The 22085-nt window shown below is 34.4% G+C and overlaps 1 long non-coding RNA gene across 1 annotated transcript; it reads left to right on the top strand.

The window, feature by feature from the left end:
- Nucleotides 1-543: 543 nt before the first annotated feature.
- Nucleotides 544-3070, top strand: LOC127868137 (uncharacterized). The gene is made up of 3 exons (XR_008043894.1): nt 544-663; nt 1774-1855; nt 2899-3070. It is a non-coding gene; the product is annotated as an uncharacterized LOC127868137 (long non-coding RNA).
- Nucleotides 3071-22085: the final 19015 nt, after the last annotated feature.

Here is a 22085-nt window from a genome sequence, read left to right as displayed (position 1 = left end):
CTCCTAATACTGGAGTTCTGTTATTTTTATACATGTATTTTATAAGTTGTGAACCCTTGATAAATGATTTAAACAAACCTTAAATAGGACAGCTTTATATTTAACGCACAAACACACAGTATTAAACATTTGGATCCTTAAATTGTCGCCAGAGAAAATCAAATGGCGTATACTACAACGGCAACATTTATTCGGTAAGCTTTTTTACTTTTTCATGCAATTCTTTCCAATTGGAATGAAGAAAAATCATTATACCATACGTGCGGTCATCAATATTTTCTGAACAGCAAGACACGTCCTATTGTAGATGCCAACTAACTTTGGAATGAAAGTACTATCGTCAACGTTGTCGTTATAGCCAATCTTAGCAGCATCGGCATCAGCATCGGAATCAATACTGTCGTTGTTATAATCAGTTATCATTATCGGTTTGATCTAATGGAGGCTGTAATCCAGTTGCACCACTTACAACTCCACACTTAAGCAAACAAACACTATCCTAGCACTTTGCCACGTGATTCCCTGGACAATTAGTTATTGTACCACTGGGGACTGACGAGGTCAAAGCGTAGTCCGTTTCTCTACGACGTCGGGTATATGTTTTACTACGAAACATTGTATCAATCGAAGTAAAGATTGGTGGAAATATTGGGTTTTAAATAGGTAAGATTATGATTTTCTAATAACAAAACTCTGAATTTAAGCACAATGACATTTCATAGGTCTGTTACTTCAAATTATGTTCCAACATGTGTCTGGTGTATGGGGTTAAACATGAAATATACCGATGATTTATCAAACCGAATTCAATTTCTATTTAACAAATGCAATTAAGGTTTACAACTAAATTTAATTGATACAATTTTACAATTTCCATATTGATATCACAGGTGGTTAGCGTGTGGCTATGATATTAATTAGTGAACACATCATTTTGACTGAACTAATCATATTATAACGAAAAATCAACTTTTCTGAAAAAAAATTTCACCATCAAATATATATAAAACAAGGTATTCAACTCGAAATCACCCAAAAACAGGGTGCAACGCTTTGAACAGACATTACTTCATCAATTTTGCGATTTTCACGATATTGGTCTTATTCAACGCAGAAATGAATTTCCTAACCACCTGTGACTGATAAATGTATCGTTAAGCCACTTGTGTGTTTAGAAATGTGTAGGGTGACCCAGTTTTAAATCAGAAATAAAGGCTGAATAGTATTAGTAGGCATTATCATGTGTCTGACAGTATACGTATATGCCTCGCTACGACAACGCTTTAGCATGTATGCGTTTCTCCCAGAAGACGTATTGGTTATCTCTCAAAGGCAAAAGTCATAAGGTTGTGTTGGAATTAATACGTTCGTGTCAGAAGAGAAAGTCGCAAATTGAATACTTTGTTTGGGGATTTTGCTGAAACGACGTTATTATGCACCATCTTCTACTTGATCTGTATTTTCTGTACTTTGCAGTGTATGCTATGATTTCCATAAGCGTGTGAAGGGGGCGGATCTATATATATTATCATGGTATTTAAATCTTATGACCCTGCAGACGTATCTTTTGCGTCTTATAGCAGACGTACTTTGAAAAACTTATGACAAACGTAGACATTCGTCATCATCAGCGATGTGTCTATTTATCACACTATTTTCAAGCGGTTATGATGTCTAAAAGAACATGTCCATATCTTTTAGCTGCAATTTGATAAAACTGTTACTCGAGTAAATCTGCTAAAGATAAATATTCTTGTTTTTTCTTAAATACAGAGTCATGGAGTGGCTGGATGTTTCATTTGAGGAGGAGGTATTAACAACGGCACAACATGATACGAACAGCACAGTCGACATGGTAATGCACATGATTATTATATAATTAAATTCACGACTAGGCCAAACTAAACGATCAAAATTGAAATTCCATCTATAAGACGACATTTGAACTTGGCAGACGTTGTGAAATGTCTTAGTGTAAACGAGAGTCTTGACCCATCTCCTCAAAGTACACTCGAGAGCCTAATGTCGTCGGTTTCAATAAAAATGACGTATCTTCAGCTTGTGACAATCCCTTATACGTTCTTTTGGATAGAGACCGACGATAGGTATTTATCATACGGTACTCATTATCAATAAACAGTCGATTCTTGTAATCTCCCATTCGCTTATCTCGAAACTCTGCTTATGTCAAAGAAAATCCCATGTCCCAACTTCGCTCCTTCTTTATCTTCTACAGATTTTGAATTTTACATTGCATATATCAAAGCGATTGTCTAGAAAATCGGTTATTGCCAACTAATTTTGAGATTAATTTCATGTTATATACATGATTTTACCTGTAACGGCCGTTTGGTGTGGATAGTAGGACCCAACTGACACAAATCCGCAATTGCCTAATCAATGTATTGTTGCAAAGGTGTGGCAGTGGGTATCTGTAACAGGTTATTGTTTACTGCGTATATTACGGCCGGTCAATTTACATCGTGTTACACTGCGGCTACTTTCGGTTTTCCTTTTTCCGTTTACGTCTGCGGTTTTTCTCGAATGTTTATCTCCAACTCCGGATATCTCCAACCTTTTTGTTGTTTGTTACAACTTCAAGATAATGAGAGTCGAATATAAATCAAATCATATTGCATGTGTGCAATTACATAAGCATAATACTTGTAAAATTTAAGATTCCAGAAGAGGTCATTGGCCGGTCTTATGGCTCCACATTCACACGATTTGCAGGATACGACTTTAAAAGTGGAGTTGAATTATTGTGTGAAAAATGTCTTGTTTTTTTACAATGTTTCCCTACTCCTTTCATTGAAGGGTCGTTTAAATTTATAATTAACACCTTCGCCCCTGTTACAATTTCAACAGACTGTTTTAATCAGTTCAATTATATTGCAGATAGCAATTTGAATGTGAAGTGCGATAATACGTTGACGACAGTACGATAACGCGATAGTACGATGGCGACAATGCGATAATACGATGACGACAGTGCGACAATATGATGGGGGCAGTGCGATAGTACGATGGCGACAATGTGATTGTGCGATAATACGATGACGACAGTGCGACAATACAATGGCGACAGAGCGATAGTACGATGGCGACAATCCGATAATGCGATAGTGCGATGGTACGATGGCGACAATGCGATAATACGATGACGAATGTGCGACAATACGATGGCGACAGTGCGATAGTACGATGGCGACAATGTGATAATACGATGACGACAGTACGATAACGCGATAGCACTGTAAATGGCAGTCTGCAGAAAGTGCATAGTATATAGTAAGTGTATACAGAAACTTCGTTGAGTGACCTATACATTATATTTGTACTTCGTTGCACAACCATAAATACTCTGTGCGAAACCAATACATAACGCGACTTGTAATTTCCTTCGAAACAAAGCATTTGAATAATTAAAATATATGATCGTAACCTGTTTTGTACTTTAAAATGTGTAATGTACACTGAATCAAAGTAACATGTTGTTTCATTTAATTTTAAGTTACTGTAATTGGCTATTTTAACAGAATAACCACCTTATGCATTGCTTCAAATCAAAATATGTCGAATTTAGCTCAAAATAAATGTAAAAGTTGCAACTAAGCGCATTTGTTATTAGTTTGTTATTGAAAATAAGTACCTACCATTACTGGATGTTCCGTTCTCTAATCCATAAATACCAGAAAAGATGAAACTATCCTGATAAAGTAGTGTATTTACACAATGTTTTCGTAGTAAAACATATACCCGACGTCGTAGAGAAACGGACTACGCTTTGACCTCGTCAGCCCTCAGTGTGTACGCAATTGACTTAACGCGGACTTTATTTCTTCGTGTTCACGGACATTCAAAGAAGTCATGTGAAAATACGTAATTGTCAATTTAACAACCACGATCTATTTAAAATATCCATATTTATCGGCCAAAAGTATATTGTCGGTCCATTTGTACGAGCAAATTTATATATTTTTCCCATGTTTTGTTCGAGTATGGTAAAACAAACATTCTCACGCAAAATGAATTGTAAATTGTATATATGCATTATACAGGTTTAACGATTTTCAAATAGACTCCGTTTTAAATTAGGTTCATAGCTGATTAACTTTATCAAATGAAAACAATATTGGAATTGCATAATTGTAAGTGTGAACACATTATATGTGTCAATTTAAAATGTTAACTAAATCTTCTAACCTAAATAAATACGCAAACTTTTTTTATGACTCGGTTCGCAATAACAACAAGGCAGAGATAAACTGATATATCGCCTTATCTACGGGTTAAGGCTAATCCTAACCCGAACCCGACCCATAACCCTAACCTTAACCCTTACCATAACCCTCAACCCCCCCATGCGCATTACAATACCATGCCTCGCTCGTTGTCGTTGTCCGCTTCCCCTTATCTACATGTGGCTCGTTATGTATGAGAAACCCTTACAATGGCTGTCTACATTTATTTAATGTATAGCATGCACCATGAATATTAAGGAATAAAATAATAGTAAATATGACACATAGTGTACAATCCAAGCTAAATTAGAGCTATAAATGAATTAGTAATAATGAGTAAATGTGGTATGTTTTTGTGGGATTAAGACATCGTTGATATGTACCATATGATTAAACACATATGTGAACACGTCGTCCGAGTAATTGGAGTGTCTGTATTGCACAATCATTATATACAGTATAATTATTGATATTTTCCACTCTTAATGTTGTTCATATTGATATCAAATTTGTAAACTATTAGACAGCGTCCTGTTTGACAAGATGAGTAGTATAAAGCCTTGTGATTATATCAATTGTATTTGAACTAGCTTGGTTACGATACTGTGATGGTGCAATCATAAAGTTTTTCCGAATCATAAAGATTTAAAATACGTTTAAAAATTGTCAGATATAAGTTAAAAAAATATACGTTGTTAAAAGATAAATAGTATGTGGTTGCATAATAAATTTTATCACATGCTATATCCTGTTTCCCATGTAATACAACCATTACATATTTTTGTGTATATTACACATGTGTAATACAACATTTTTACGCGTTTTCATTGGCTTAGTTTTCGTTTATTGACGAATCGCATTTTGTTATTTTGCTGAAATGACGTTGCAACGTCAAATGACGTCACGAAATGTAAACAACATTCGGGATTTATCATTATGTTTGCGTAAATATTTATTTTATTTTCTCATTTAAAAGCATGTGATAAAAAAGATCTGACACTCGTTGTCATATCATACCATATTTTATTAAATTCGTCCAGGAAATTTGTTAGTCACGAGCCAAATTCCTGAACTCGTTTAATAAAATATGGTATGATATAACAACTCGTGCCAGATCCTATATATATATATTTGTATTAAATCGTTCATTGTTATTTTAACAGGAATGTTGTCTTACAAATATCTTATAAATATAGTTTGTTAAACTTCAACAGGAGACTTAATATATACATTTTTTCTAAAAAAAGAGCGGATGTTTGCCTTGTGACATTCCTTGTTAAATTACAATGTTCTGTGGAAACAATGGCATCTATTGACAATATGTTTTTGCGGTAAGGTCACAACCGCACAATCAGATATTGTTAGTTGTAAAATGCTTTCATGATCATCAAAGCATGCACGTATATGTTCGTCTCAATATTGTTTAAAGATTGGTATGCATGAAGTAAAATAATAACACGATTTACATTGCTGTGTAATACTTCGAATGGTTACAAACATAAGCGTATTTGTTTCTTCACAAACACCTAATGTGCAATGAGCTGTTCCATCTTACTGTTTTTTTTTAAATAATGGAGATCTTCACAATATATGTTATACGTCAAGTCACAGCCACAAACTTGACTCTGTTCATGATTTTCATTTAGTGAACACCTTAAAAGAATGTTTGCGCCCAAATTTGAATTAACGTTACATGCGAAGATTTATCAAGTGATCACGCACACATTTTCAATACCGCAACACTGTTCTTATAACAAAAAGGAATTCGTATTATACATGTACAGAATAAAAAGTGGGTAATCTTTAGTCATATAGATTATTAAAACTACATACGAACAACAACAGCAAAACACGCATTGAGTAGGTTTCGGTCCACAAACGCTATGATTAGTGACATATTGTGTCCCTTACGAATTCCGGATATTCATGAGTATACTAGAAAGAATTCAGTCGTCAACTTATACTTGTGTTTGCATCTAAGAATTAGCAGATAAATTTTCGGCCTACGTAATAAACAAACGAAAGCATTACATATGATTGTCTTAAACGAAACTATTACTCAACGCATTGGTTTAAAACCGCGAACTAGTCTAACTCATTTGATCGCACCAAGACGCGGTAACGATTGTCATGCGACCTCTCTGATACAATGATATATCTATTTTGTGGTTGGCTGATGATCAACCAGGAAACAAAAGCATTCATTACGGAAGCCAATCTAATTATGACCTACTTATAGAATCAATATTAAAAAAAAACACTTTCCATGAAGAAATATCATTTGTTAATTCATTTTACAACTGACTTCAAGCAGTCATTTGCAAATATGTGTTGAAAGTAAAATACATGTATCATGTGTAGAAGGGTGTGTTTATCCAAAAAGCCATAAAAATGCTCAAATATTTACAACTGATTGTGCTAGTTAAATGTTTTTATTTCATCAAAGTGAAACCTCAGCTGCACCAGTATGAGATAAATCGTATTATAATGAGCCCCCTTTAATTATTGCAATTAACCAATGGCCAAACAGAGCGGTACAAGTACCAGGCAAGGCACACAATTTAAAACAAACGCGCACAAATGAAAACAAACTAGAGTTTGTACCAGAATTATAACTATCTTTGTCTGAATGACATTTAGCCAAAAAAGTATAACGTATAAATTGTGTAGCAACACTTATACATTGAATAAAAACATACTCTCAGGTGACAGGACATTGCTCTAATTTGTGTCCAAATACGACTTTGTGTTTTACCTTAGCAACATCGACGATGATAATCCATGTATTACATTGAATCGAGCATTGTTTCAAACTCTGGTGACTTAAGCAACGTTAACAAAACATGATTCAACACACACAAAAACCAAATAGTAGTACTTGTTATAAAAAGGGTAATATAATAAGCATTACAACATTGTTTACTTACGACTTCTTCACTGATTGAAGACCATATGTAAAATAACATTAGCATATAGAAATATTCAAACAAAATGAACATTTAGCTAGACCAGCAGAAGAGATCCTTATAATAGAATGTGGCCCTTTATTTATCACGACGAGTCAATAGTGAAACGTATATCACAAAACGAATGTGCTGAACACGACACACACTAATACACACCAAAAAGCCATTACACGTCATCGTTACGAATTCCACGCATGAGCGTACAAACATCGCTTGTTGTATAATAAATGTATTTAAGAGTCGATTATACAATTTATTCCGGCCTGAAGAAGATGCCCGTTCTTGAACTGAAACTAAACACATTTTGCATATAATAAGGGTTGATAACTGGAAGCTCAAATATTTCGATGTTATAGTTATTTATAGAGAACTGAGGTAAATGTTTTAATAATTTAGATCAATGCTCATTCGTACCAGTATCAATTATATACCTGATTCTCTTCCAGCCTGTCGATACATTCCGAATACGTTTCCTTGTCAAAAGCAAATGTTCTGTCTTTGATTTCTGCAGAAAATACGTTGCCTTGGTCAGTTTTATTTGATTGCGCCTGTTTATCTGGCATAGTCTCTAAAACGCTAAAGCAAAAAATATCTTATTAATGACGAGTTTCAAGTGCGTGTTAAACAACATACTGCCAAGCGATATATGATTTCCAAAACAATAACTAACCGTTAAACATGGTCTGATTTATTCTGGTTCTACAATTGGATTGACATCGGTCCTGAAAACAAACTTGTAAATGTCGAAAAGGAGTCTAAACAAAGCAGTAATATTTTTATGGGCGGCCAATCCGATTCTATTTTATGTAACACTAATTTATTAAATTGTAATGCAATTTGTTTAAAAATGATTGATATATTTTATATCGTTAACAAGTATTTTTTCAGAAAACATGAATTTATTTTAAAAATATTCACAAACGAAGCATGCATACAATATTTTTTTGCGAATTAAAATTTTTTGTTTAAAACAAAGACTTACAATGCAATGTTAACGCCGGATTCCACTGAAACCATGGACACAATTCCTAATAAGACACGTTTTATGCACGTCTTTTGTATATTATCATAAATCATATTTAACTAAATTACACATGAAACGAGATGTTTTTACGTATATGCACTCCATCAATACGCATTACGTTCAAGTTGTAAGAGAAATTGCAAGTTGATTTGCACCTTTTTAGATACCAATTCGAATAAGAAGTTTTTGTAATATAAATATAATTCTACTTATTCTACTTACCAAAACTAACGCACCTCGCCAGTGAAACACATTGATGATGCCTCTTTACAAAGCACACGCACGTTGTGAATGCTATGACACTAACACCAACAGAAACGAAGACATTAACGACAACCAACGTTGCTTGAGGTTAATCTGCGTTAGCTGTGGGAGAATAACGCGTGAATATGCACAGACACAATTAAATGTATTGCCTGGTACTCTCATATAGAATCTCTAATTTAAAACATGAATGTATAATATTAACTATAACACGCAACAATGTTTACATCAACACATTCAAATATTATCTGAGTGTAAGTTGTTATTACAAACGATCAACTCCTATCAAGTGATGTCTTACCTTTATCAGACTCTTTTTTTCAGTTTCATACATGACTAGAATTGTCGCATTGTTTTCACCAAGTGCATATAAGGCTACGCATGTGTACTTTCCAGAACTATTGTATCTTTTCCAGTCTGCATCCCATGTCGTAATATCGACTTAAGGCCCTTACATATTTCGATACCGTCTTTGAATAATTTCATGACGGGAAGAGGCGTTCCTTTTCCATTGCAATAAAAAATAATTTCGCGTGTAACACTAACTGTAGCAACGCTGTGATTTGGAAACCCTTCTATATAAACTCGTGAACAGATACAGGAACTGCAAAACAAATAGTTATTACAAGATAATATGAACATAATATTCAAATAAGTAGACAATATAAAGAAGTAAAACTCCAGCTGCTGGAGCAGTATTGAATTCTCATTATAAACAATTAGTTGGTCCTTTATTTAAGGCAAGTGACCGATTGCCCAAACAGTACAAAACAGCACTATACAGCACAATACAAACCAACATAAACACAAAATATGAATAAAGCTGGGGTCACCGCCTTGGAACGGTCAATGCAAAGCATTGGGGGTTTAAACCGGTTATAGAGCGCTCAACCTCACACTTGGCCTGTTGGCCAAGCAATAATCATAATACGTTTAAGTGTAAATAAAATTCAACGTCATATCATTGTAACTCAAATTAAACAATAATCAAAGGGAATTAAAACGCATTCAATTTAATTACAATTTAATTGCTCAATGGTATTGAAGATACCAGAGCAACAGAGTTACAACTTTTTGACGAACGATCAAATGAAACTACAAACAAGTGTCAACTACATTCCTTCTTTATAGAAAAAGATTTAAGAATATAGAGTCATTAAGTTAATTTTTCAGATATTCATCGCGCAAATACAGGAAAAAGCAGACATAATGGGTGTAAAAATTCCATATTACATTGCTTGGTTGTTTATGTGACTGCTAAAAAAAATAAACAAATAAATAAATAAAATAATAATAATTAAAACAAACAAGAAACGCCTATCAGAGAGAAAATATAAATAAAAAACGTTATAAACCCAATGACCTATGCATGTAGATTACAACTGGAAAGTTGATCGTATGACGTAAAAAAAAAGAATCCATGTTCCCAGGAACAGAGAAAGAGTTATGACGTAATTGACAAGCGAAGACACACTTACGTGAACAAAATCCAGGGGCAGTACTGTAAAGTAATAATAAAACTATTAATGGGGGGCTACTGCAAAATTGAACTACTAATAAAACAAGTTTAGTTGATTAAATATTAAGAATCAAATGTATAAAAATGGTAATTCCATTAAAGCGACATTATTGGAGTCAAACAGTATATAGGTGTTTTGACAACTGACGACAGAAAGTATTTGATGTACGATGTAAGTCCAAATGTAGTTTTCATGCAGATTTGTGCATACGACAAAAAGACACAATTTTGTTCAATAGTGAAAAATGCCTATAATATCACTAATGATTCCAAATTTTAAGAGAAAAAAGATATAGTGAATCGAAAACCATCAAGCACGTGTTTTTAAGTACATAAGCATCGTATCCTTTTGATAAAAACAAGTTAATTAAATTGAAAAGTTTAATAAGAACATTTGGTTTAACATATTTTAATTTGCGGACACGCTTCAAAACATCTCCATAAAATGATGGATGGAAAATTCCATTATTGAAATGCCATTTTAAAGAAACATTATATTTTGAAATTAAATCACCATACTTTGAGTAAAATTTAGCGAATTTACTTCTTAGGTTATGATACAAAAAGCCTTGTTTTAGCATTTGTTTGTTAATATTAGATTACGATCATTAAAATCTTTAATACATGAACATGCTCTGGCATAACGTACCAACTGCGCAATGTAAATACCATAGGAAGGTCCTTTAGGGATGTTGCCATCTAGGAACGGAAAATGCACAATTTCAAAGTTAAAGTCGTCCCGTTTGTCGTATAAATTAGTTTTGAGCGAATTATTATTAATAGATAAATGTAAGTCTAAATACACAGCGTCTGTATTGGATAGACACGATCTATTTAAGACTAATTCTTATGGGTAGATTTTGTGAATATATTGTTCAAATAATGGATTATCTAAATTAAGTTTGTCATCAATGTACCTACAAGTAAGGTTAAAACAATGAATCAAATATACTTGCGTAGTTTTAGATAACTCTTACATAAATTCGCTTTCATAACAATATAAAAAAAGGTCAGCTACAAGTGGCGCACAATTAGTACCCATAGGAACGCCAATAATTTGTTGAAATATTTTACCATCAAATTCAACAAACAAGTTATCCAGAAGAAAAGTAAGTGCTGCACAAAAGTCAAGACTAGTCCAAATGATGTAATTATCTAATATCTGATAAGTAAAAAAAGCTGTTTTAGTGTTTAAAGCTAGATACAAACACTTCTCTCTAGCAAAAGTTTTTTCAATCAAAGAAACAAGTTTGGATTTTATTAAAGCGTGAGGAAGCGTTGTATATAGTGTAGAAAAATCATAAGTACTTACCTGTGACACCTATTATTTTTTCTTTTCAATTTTATCATTAACTTCTAAGGAGTTTTTTATTGACCAAAATAGGTTAATATTACTATTTTCATAAACTTTATTACATAATTTAGCTATATGATATCTAATAGCACTCAATGCAGATGTAAGATACACTGATAATTGTTTGGTGGTACAAGACACTGAATTAGCGATAAAACGACTTTTATATGGCGTCTTATGTAATTTAGGTATCCAGTAGAGTGATGGCAATTTCTTGTTTGTAATATTGACTATTACATTTAATTTTTTGCATTGGGCAATATGGTCGGTAATAATTTCATTAGGCTGCTTATTGTACTCACAATAAGATGTAGTTTGTGAAAGTTCTTGTGAAATAGTTTGAACATAAAACACTCGTCATATTATTATAGCATTATTAGCAGCCTTATCAGCAGGAACTATGACGAATTTAGATTTTAAGTCTTCAAGCAATTTACAGAGATTTTGTTTATTAAATTTAGGTGAATGTGGTAGGGCCAAAGGATTTGTATCATGAAAACATATTTTATTCATGGCCATACTAAATATTTTTGTTTTCCAATCATTGAGTGCAGTAATTTCAGCATTTTCCTTCCTGCACCATTTAGTGCAATAATCCTGTAAGGATGTTACGATTTTCGTAATGCAGTCATCAAAATCAACAGGAATAGCCAGTCTGTACTTAGGGCCTCTGCGTAGTAAATTTCTAAGGTTTTTATTTTGAATGAAATTAAGGTCGCCAGTAACTGGACCATATATATATTTGGAACCAGAACAGTCACATAATGTAGGACCATTTCTTATTACATTTATATCTGTGGAAATAGAATTATAATTAAAAAAGATACTTCTTACAGGTTTACTATATTTGTAGCAAATAAGTGGTGATTCAGTATTGCGGAAATAAGGGGGAATCAACCGACGTACATTTTTATCATTGAATATTTTTGGAAGGTCAATTAAATCAAGACCTTTGTTACAAACTCAATTTTGATACGATCTCTAGTTTTGTTAAGTGCATTTTCAATAAAAGGTTTAAGATAGTAATCAGTGAAAGATTCAATAATACAAGCACATTCATATAGAGGATCAGATTGAAGTAAAATAAGTTTACATTCCTTATCAATATGCGCCAACGAAGAAACAGAAAGAGAGCAAAGTGCACTTAGTAATTTATGTTTACCCCCATTTTGTAATAATGTGTAGCAGTCATTTAAAGAAAGCATACGTTTAAATTTACGCCTTAAGTTACCATTTTTCCTAATGCCGTGTGAACGTTTATTTTTTAGACGTTTACTAAACAGAGAACATGAATTAATCGATTTATTTTTTGAAATTGTTCCAACATTTAGAATATTATCATTTAATCCAAGTTGGTAAGCTGATTGCAAACGTTTAGCGCTAATCAACACTATTATACCTAAACGAAGTTGACGCATTCGATACAGCCTTATTGCATTCGCGTTTTACAGGACATGTCAGTTGTCAGTACACTGTATAATGTACACCCCTTTGTGTCAAAACCGGATTTAACTTGAGTGTGAATAGTCGACTGTTTCATGTTCTTTGTATCAATACCATCCGGGTATCTGTACTATAAGTATACCAGTCTGCAAACAAAATGCGCGCTTCCGCATATGGGTATTCGGATGTTCAAAAAATTCACCTACGGTTTAGCGTTCATGCCGTCGAACGCATTTAGCAATATAACTCGTTTTTTTTCACTATTTCTTTACTTGCAAAAAATACTAGTGGCTTATAACTTACCTTGCAATCTTTTTTTCTCGCATTTTGCGAGTGTGCGAGTGTTAATTTCAAGCCCTGTGAATATGCGTGGATTACGCTGGATTTAAATGTCTCATGCCTACGGTAATTCAGTCTTATTTGTTTCAAATATGGGACATGATTGTTCGTTAGGATCTTGAATTCGTCCATCGGTCGAAGGACGAAAAAGACGAAAATTAATGTCTGACGAATAATAATGGTTTCACAGTATTCAATATTGTTTCGTTTTTCGGCATGGAAACTAATGTACATGTCAATGATTTGCTTCTTTTCCTGATTGTGACAAGTGCATTCCCGTCGATTCGCCAGCAAGGTTTACTCGATAAACTCACTGATCTGCCGTTTAAGCACAATTCAAACGAATCTGAAATACTAAAGTCATGTTTAACACGCAAACCCAATAATTTGTTTTGTTGCATAAACTCTACACATATTAATGCACTATGTTTATTAAAGATGATTGAGACATATATAATATTTGTAGGTAGATATGCATGCAAAGGACATTGCCAAATTCTCACATATGATAACATTATCCCATTCATCCCGCTCGTTTTCATCAAGTTTACAGACGGTAATTGTTGTTTCATTTCGAAAAGATTGCGTCATCATGATTAAGTTGTGTATTGACGTTAAATGATGTGTCGCTTGCTTCGATGTCGTAGCCATTGATATACAAACGCATCTCTTAAGAACAATCCACATCTGTCGAGGTACCGATATCGTTTATATTCATATCGTAGTCAACCATGCACATGCAACTAAACTGGATGATCTATGGACATAAAGGAATGTCTTTTTAATTTTTGTTTCCAACATATTTATATGGTCAAACATACCGAAAACAGAACCGGATTTGTTTATGAAACGGTCAATATTTGTACTTATGAAGTGAATAATCGGTACTGCATCAATACCGGATAGTGGAGTCCATACTTAGCCAAGCCAATACTTAATAGTGTCATAGCTGAAGAGTTCACAGTGTTTTGGCCTATAAATTGCTACACATAATAATACACCCCATTATTACCCTACGTCGGTGACATTTTATAACATACTCAACGTAATAGCAAGTTTGGGATCGACAAAAAACGATTAGTACGTAAAACTCATAAAAAAAGAGATCATTTCTTCAAAACAAATTCCTTTCAAGAAACAAGTTGACCCAATTGGCAATGAAAAAGACCGAGGCCATTCATTTGTATAGATTTACACTCATGTGACCGTTTCTGTTCACCGTATGCATCTACAACTATTTAGTTAGTTAAATGAAACAGTTTGTAAAGAATAGTTGCGTTGTTAGTAAATAACTGAAAAACAGTAATATTCGTTAAAAAATAATTAAAATTACTTCCTTAGAATACAGAACACTTCAAATATACTAGGTAAACACACGTTTACAGGCGCGCTAGACACGATCAAAAGCTTTGAAGAGCTTCACATTTCCATAATGTGCATTCAGCAATATACGAATTCAAAGACATATTACACTCGGCATTTAACTCACCGTCGCATTCTCATCTAAAGGTGTCAGTGGTGAGAAAATTCGTTTCACATAATCTTGCATTATTCCAAATGTCTGCAATTGGTTGATTATTTTTCACAAATCGTATTAAGACGTTTGAAAAAGGAGACACACAACACACAATTTTACCGTCTCCTTGTGAGAGGTTGCCTTTGTGGTCGCGTAGCTCTGTTAGTTAAGCTAGTTAGACAGAAAATTCATTTGAACAATAAAATCAAACAATACTAAAACAAAGTACAATCTAACTCTCCACTTAAAAAACGTTTCGTTCTTTGGTGAATTGGAATGTAAGTTTTAGATGAAAGAGCATTTTTTACATTTCATTACGATCGAGAAGTAGTTGAATTATCATTTGAATGCAGGTCAACAGCATTTTTAGAAATACATTGACTTGTGTTTGAGTATATTTTGTATATATTATATTTATATAAAAAATGTATATATATATACATATAAATAAATAAATAAATAAATATATATATATATATATATATATATATATATATATATATATATATATATATATATATATATATATATATATATATATATATCAATACATACCGTGATTTGCGGGGTGCCCGTCGTTTTCAGACCTTTCTTGTGGGGCCTATATTTAATATGGGATCTATATAAGAACCCGCAAAATATGTGCGCCTTAAATGTGTTAACTTTCATACTGGAAGCATCCTATAGCAATTACGCGCAAGTCGGTCTTAAATTGAAATTAAAATAGAGTTGTCTCCCCTACTCTAGGTCAGTAAAGAACCCATCTCTACATCATCTAGACGCTTGCATAGAACCCGCAATTTTATGTATGCCCCGCAGTTAAAGCGCGTGAAGTGATATAGAACACGAAGATCAGAAAATGGCGGCAGTTAACGGGTGTTACATGTGATATTGAAAATTAATAGATCTACAGTACTCAGTAATGATGTATTTCAAGGTAAATTGAACACACAATTGTTTGTTTTATGAAACCTTGCGTAGCACAGTTAAAATATGCTGTAGTTCCAAATCACCAACGATTGTCTCACAATCACACATGAAGTCTTATTGATATTGCAAACGGTTTTTAAGTTGTTTTTAGCTATCTTACTTAGACTGTAAACTCGCTTTTAAACTAGTTTTCAACTAATTTATTGTTGTAAATAATACGTGTATTCAGCTGTTCAGTTATTATGCAGAGGGAAAATTAAATAATCTCTTTCGATTAGTGGCTATTATTTGCCAGAGTGGCAGAGAGGCAGGTAGTCCGGATTTCTGGTCTCGAAGGCTATTGCTATATTGACTGACGCCTTCGAGTCCAGAGTCCATCGTGATTTTTACGTTAGATTTCTCCGCACAGATTTTCTGCGCACGTTTGACGGCCTATAACTTCATTAATATTGAATGGTATATGAATTCAAACATACCGATTTGGAGTTTAACCATTTATCTGTCAATCTGTGAAGTTTATATGTCGCTATTGTATTAATATCCAAACTTTTGATTTTAATCAGACATATAAAAAGTGCAAAAAAATGTTGAGGTAGAAGTCCGAAACATTCGAAATGACCAAGTACGTGTTCACTAAGCTGGTCCCCCGCTGTCTACTGGCTCCATTATGTTCCACCACATTCGATAGACGAAAGACCGGTTTCCAGTCTACTACGTCACACGGGGTTCCCCAGGAATTTCTCAGATCTATGACGTATTTTGTGGGAACAACAAAACAGTTTTAACCCAAATTGCTGTAATAATTGATAAATAACTCGCTTATAAGAGGTGTTTCGGATACTTGTGTGGGCTGAGACCATTCAAAAATCATCCATGTATGTATTTCAGGTTTCCGCTTTTTTGTCAGTCCCTTAGAACATGAAATATCGCAAGGTAAAAGCACTTAGTCGGTCGTTCGGTATTTTTGTAACATAAAAATCACGATGGACTTGAGACGTAGCGAAGCACGATACATGTCCAAATGATGAAAAAGCTTCGTTCACGGTTCATTATTGAGACTAAGAGGCAGGGTGATTAACATTTTACATTACATTTACATACAGTTTGAAGCATCATAGATCCAATAAAGGTATCCCGTGGGAATGTTGAACAATTATTATAAACTGTTTGAAACTTAGGGCTTTCAGAAGTAGCCGGCAGAAATCCGCCGTCTAAAACCTCATGAGGTGCCGCTAGTCCAGATTTCTGGTCTCGAAGGCTATTGCTATATTGACTGATTCCCGGAAAAAAGCCCCTCGGAAAAAAGCCCCTTCCACCAATTTTTGCCAGTGCGGAAAAAAGCCCCTTCATCAATTTGCCAGTGCGGAAAAAAGCCCCTTCGTCGTTTTGCCAGAGCGGAAAAAAGCCCCTTCGTCGTTTTGCCAGTGCGGAAAAAAGCCCCTTCCACCAATTTTACCCGTGCGGAAAAAAGCCCCTTCCAAATGATTATTATACTTGGAGCGGTATGTCTATTATATAAATTTCCACACTATTGACAAACAAATCATATTCATTAAAAACATGCCTTTTCCAATCAACAAACATTGCGAAAAATGTTAAAGACCTTCATTTAAAGGCGGCCGGCCTAAAAAAGGCCGTATTAAGTTCAGGAGGACTGGGCCACGTTTCCCATCCGCCACATGGAACGTGCTCGACAGTACCCTGAGCGGCAAAGAACGTACAAACAACGTCTGTGAGGAGTGGAACAGTGGGTTCGCGAAGCTGGTGGGTCATGCTAATCCTTCCCTCTGGACAGCTGTTGTGTGTGTTCAACGGGACGCTACAATGGTAGAGGCCGATGTGCTCCGCTTTAGACAAGGAAAGACTGTGACAAAACATAAGAGAAGAAGACAACTCCACACGAAGACGCTGCAGACCCTTTGCCAGCAGTACAGCTCCGGAAGGAAGACAATGGGTGAGTTCCTAGATACTGTTGGACACAACATCCGTCTTCGGTGAAGAGACTACGAGTGACATTTTACAGTGATATTTTTTGATGTAATGTAGATATGTAAGATATTTTGAAATATGTTTCATCATTTGTAGTTTTGCTTGTCATAATAAATATAATACAATATGATAATTTTCGTTCACATGTTACTTTTTTGTGTCCCAGTCTGTTTGAAAAAAGTAAATTTACTCTATGGTTTCTAAGGGGATTTTTACCGCTCTAAACATAATCATTTGGAAGGGGCTTTTTTCCGCACTGGCAAATTGTCGAAGGGGCTTTTTTCCGCACTGGCAAAACGACGAAGGGGCTTTTTTCCGCACTGGCAAAACGACGAAGGGGCTTTTTTCCGCACTGGCAAATCGATGAAGGGGCTTTTTTCCGCACTGGCAAAATTGGTGGAAGGGGCTTTTTTCCGAGGGGCTTTTTTCCGGGCACCATATTGACTGACGCCTTCGAGTCCAGAGTCCATCGTGATTTTTACGTTAGATTTTTCCGCACAGATTTTCTGCGCACGTTTGACGGCCTATAACTTCATTAATATGCAATGGAATGTGAAATCAAACATACCGATTTGGAGCTCAACCATTTATCTTCCGATGTGTGATGTTTCAAGAATGTCACAATTGTATTAATATCCAAAACTTTGATTTAAATCACACACATAAAAAGTGCAAAAAAATGTGGAGGTAGAAGTCCGAAACATCCGAATAGCAACGAGCTACGTCACACGGTCCGAGAAGTAGGCCGACACTCAAATTCCACATATCACTGTAAATAATAGTGTACGCGTATAACCGTCTTAAAATATTTGTGAGCATTTGATAATATACTATGACTAAAATAATTTGATCCGTATTGTCTTTATTTGATTCTATATTTTTGTTCTTACTTTTTTGAAACGATGGATTTATTTGTGGAATTCGACTGTTGTTAAACATTTTGTCATAAAAACGGGAAGATATATTTGAGGAAAAGCCGTCTTTTTTTCTCTATAGTGAAACATGTATGGAAAGCTGAATTGGGCTTCTTTCAGACTTAGTGGACCACATTGGCTGATACTGGCGCAACTCTTAGGAATGATATGACCGTTTTTATATCTAAAACAATGAAGTACATATGAATCATTTGAAAAAAGAAATCATTACGGACTGTGCTTAAAAGGCTGGTTTACGAAAACACCTTTTCCTAATCTGTATGTGAAGAGAGATCAATCATTAATTATATAAAAGATAAATTTAGTACTTGTAACTCAATTTTGGATAAGACGCGTACATTTTCCCCATACTGTACTACGTAATACGATGACGTATGTTCTCGCGAGAATCTCGCCGCGGTCGTAAACAAAATCGAAGTCGAAAGCTAATTTTGAGCTTCATCGATGTTAATTGACAGATAACTCGCTTATAAGAGGTGAATCGGATACTCGTGTGGGCTGAGACGATTCAATTTTTTTTCATGTATGTATTTCTGCTTTCCATTTATTTGTCAGTCCTTTTGAATATGAAATATCGCAAGTTAAAAGAACACAGTCGGTCGATCGGAACTTTTGTAACATAAAAATCACGATAGACTTGAGACGTAGCGAAGCACGATAAATGTCCAAATGATGAAAAAAGCTTCGTTCACGGTTCATTATTGAGACTAGAGGTGCCGCCTACTAGGAACTGTTTCCAAAAAAAATCACGGAAGCAATAAAAATGGTACCATAGACTAACAAAGATTCATTGATATTGTCGTAATATGACAATAGGTGCTACTTAAATCGGGGAAAGCCTCACCTACTTTACATTTAGTTTTAATTGTTTTTTAAACGACATGGTAAACCAACCTTACGACCCCGGGCCCCGGTTTCACGAACATTCTTAAGTCCATTATTGTTCTTAACTCCATAACAGTCTTACTTACAAGTTACAGGCTTAAATTAACTGCCTTTATTTGTGTTGCGTTTCACGAAAAATAACAGGCATAATAACAGTCTTAGTAAAATTCTTAAATCTCTTTTTAAGACATCTATACCCAGGGATCAGGAAATCTCCGAATCCCAATCGGTCCGAGAGACGGCCGAAACCCTCTGATACCTCTTCGCCCCGCACCCCCCACCCCCTCCAAAAAAGACTATATTCTCTAAATCTTTCATGCATGGAACAATACATTATGTTTGATGTGATGTGAAAATAGGCCTTTTATTTGAAATCACATTAAAAACATCTTATTTTGTTTTAGAATTGTTGGTCTTATTAATTATTTTAGAAAGAAATGTCCAATCGGTTTAGAAGGTAGATAGAATGAGCTCTATTTGTTTTTGAACTCTATAAGACTCCCATTTGATGATTTGATTAATGACCAATTAAGTTGTTCAATGTCAATAAAACATGTAGTATTTGCAAAGAAAGCAAGAAATATTATCATATTCAACAAAATAATACTCCTTTAATATTCACAATCTACCATGCATCATTTAATACTGGACCGAATGTGGTAAATAATAATCGGTTTTCGTGGAACAAGTGTGTCACTTGTACTTCTCAATCAAGCGTGCCCAATTGTTTACATTGTTAATTCCCCTAATTTATGATCGCCTCGGGCATTTTTTGACATGGGGATATCAATTAGCGGATTAATCTCGGGACTGCGGAGATAAATGTACTGGTAAGTGTGTAGAATGTCACACCTGTCTGTGAAATCCGGACCGATTTTTATGATAAATCTCAATTTGCAATCGGTCCAGTACGACCAAAATCGGTCAAAAACCGATAAAACCGGCATTTTCCTGATCCCTGGCTATACCCCTGTCTTAACTATGATTAGCAGTCTTAAATATGGCCGATTAAGATATAAGAATTTAGTGTCTGTGATATTTTGTGCCCAAAGTATGACAAATATATTTTAAACACTATTTTTGTGTATTCACGACATAACAGAAATTTATAGGTTTAATGTCCAGTCAGAATAGAAGAATGCTAATAGATGTAGGTAAATATCTCTCAAAATCCGAAATTCAATTTAATTCTTCCAGGCAAATAACACTTATCACTGTATCTTAATGTATTGTTGTTTACATGTTGGCTTTACGTATTGTAAATGCATTATGCTAATAAAGAATATGTTATGTTAAGTTATGTATTGCAGTCAGTTGCAGACTCTCTAGAAACAAAGACGAATCGGCATATTCCCCTCCCACCTCTTCTGTCATCAAGAGAGAGAGAGAGGGAGAGAGAGAGAGTTTGGTCATACTTGATTACCAGTTTTAAGTCAATGTGAAAATTATATTACTTACGAGAGTGAGTAAGAGAGAGAGAGAGACCCAGAGATAGAGAGACCCAGAGAGAGAGAGAGAGAGAGATAGAGAGAGAGAGAGAGAGAGAGAGAGAGAGAGAGAGAGAGAGAGAGAGAGAGAGAGAGAGAGAGAGAGAGAGAGAGAGAGAGAGAGAGAGAGAGAGAGAGAGTGTTCCCCAGACACTTTAACAAAGTTAATGTACATACAAAACGATCCATTACATAATGTAACTTGAAACCTGGATCACTTAGTAAGCGCAAAATACATAAAATCATTGCGAGCTGTACTGTATTTACATGCATGCAAAAATCTCGGGCAATTTTAACAGTTGTAAACAGTCGTGGAAATGGTGCAATTTTAACGGTTAGTTCAGTTACTTAAGCCTTTTAACATGTACACAAATTTTCACTTGTGTGCCAAATTTATTGAGGTGTATATTTTTTATGACTTTCTATAATTTTCTACTTTAGGCAACTGGAGCTACTGTGTATTTTAACATGTTCAATTTATGATATATATATATATATATATATATATATATATATATATATATATATATATATATATATATATATATATATATATATATATGTGTGTGTGTGTGTGTGTGTGTGTGTAACTGATACAAAATCTTAATTCAACACAAGAGTCTTCCAATTCAAATCTGAGTATGTTATTTGCATCAACCTGGTAAACACGGCTGGGCTTGAGAATTACAAAGACCAAATGCAAATTTACAGAATTGCAATTGTTTTCAACCTTGCAAACTTAATGCAATGATGGGTCTACTCTCTTTACTCTTTTTGTCAATTGAATAAATTTTCCACAAACTTTGTTTCAGGTCTAACCAACTAAACCATTTTGGACCTTATAAAGCATCAGAATGTCTTCAATTCTAGGTAACGGCTGATTTTCTATAATTGTTACATCATTTAATTTCCTAAAATCACAGCAAAATCTAGGAGAACCATCTGTTTTTGTCACAATTTAAATGGGAGATAACCATGGAGAACAAGCTGGTTTAATGATCCCATCAGAAGTCATCATTTGAATTTCATGTTAGGCTGCTTTCCGTATTGCCAAGGAAATTCTATATGGATATGTTTTAATTAGTTTACCTTCTTTGATTTCTTAGTCAAGAAATCTAATCCCAGGATTGCATCTTGTTGAATATTAGCAATAAAAATGAATGTTTAACCTTTCGATTATTAACGTATAT

Source organism: Dreissena polymorpha, chromosome 2 (assembly GCF_020536995.1).
Source record: "Dreissena polymorpha isolate Duluth1 chromosome 2, UMN_Dpol_1.0, whole genome shotgun sequence".
Classification (NCBI taxonomy): Eukaryota; Metazoa; Mollusca; class Bivalvia; order Myida; family Dreissenidae; genus Dreissena; species Dreissena polymorpha.
The sequence above is the reverse complement of the archived record's forward strand: the minus strand, read 5'-3'. Positions and strand labels throughout refer to the sequence as shown.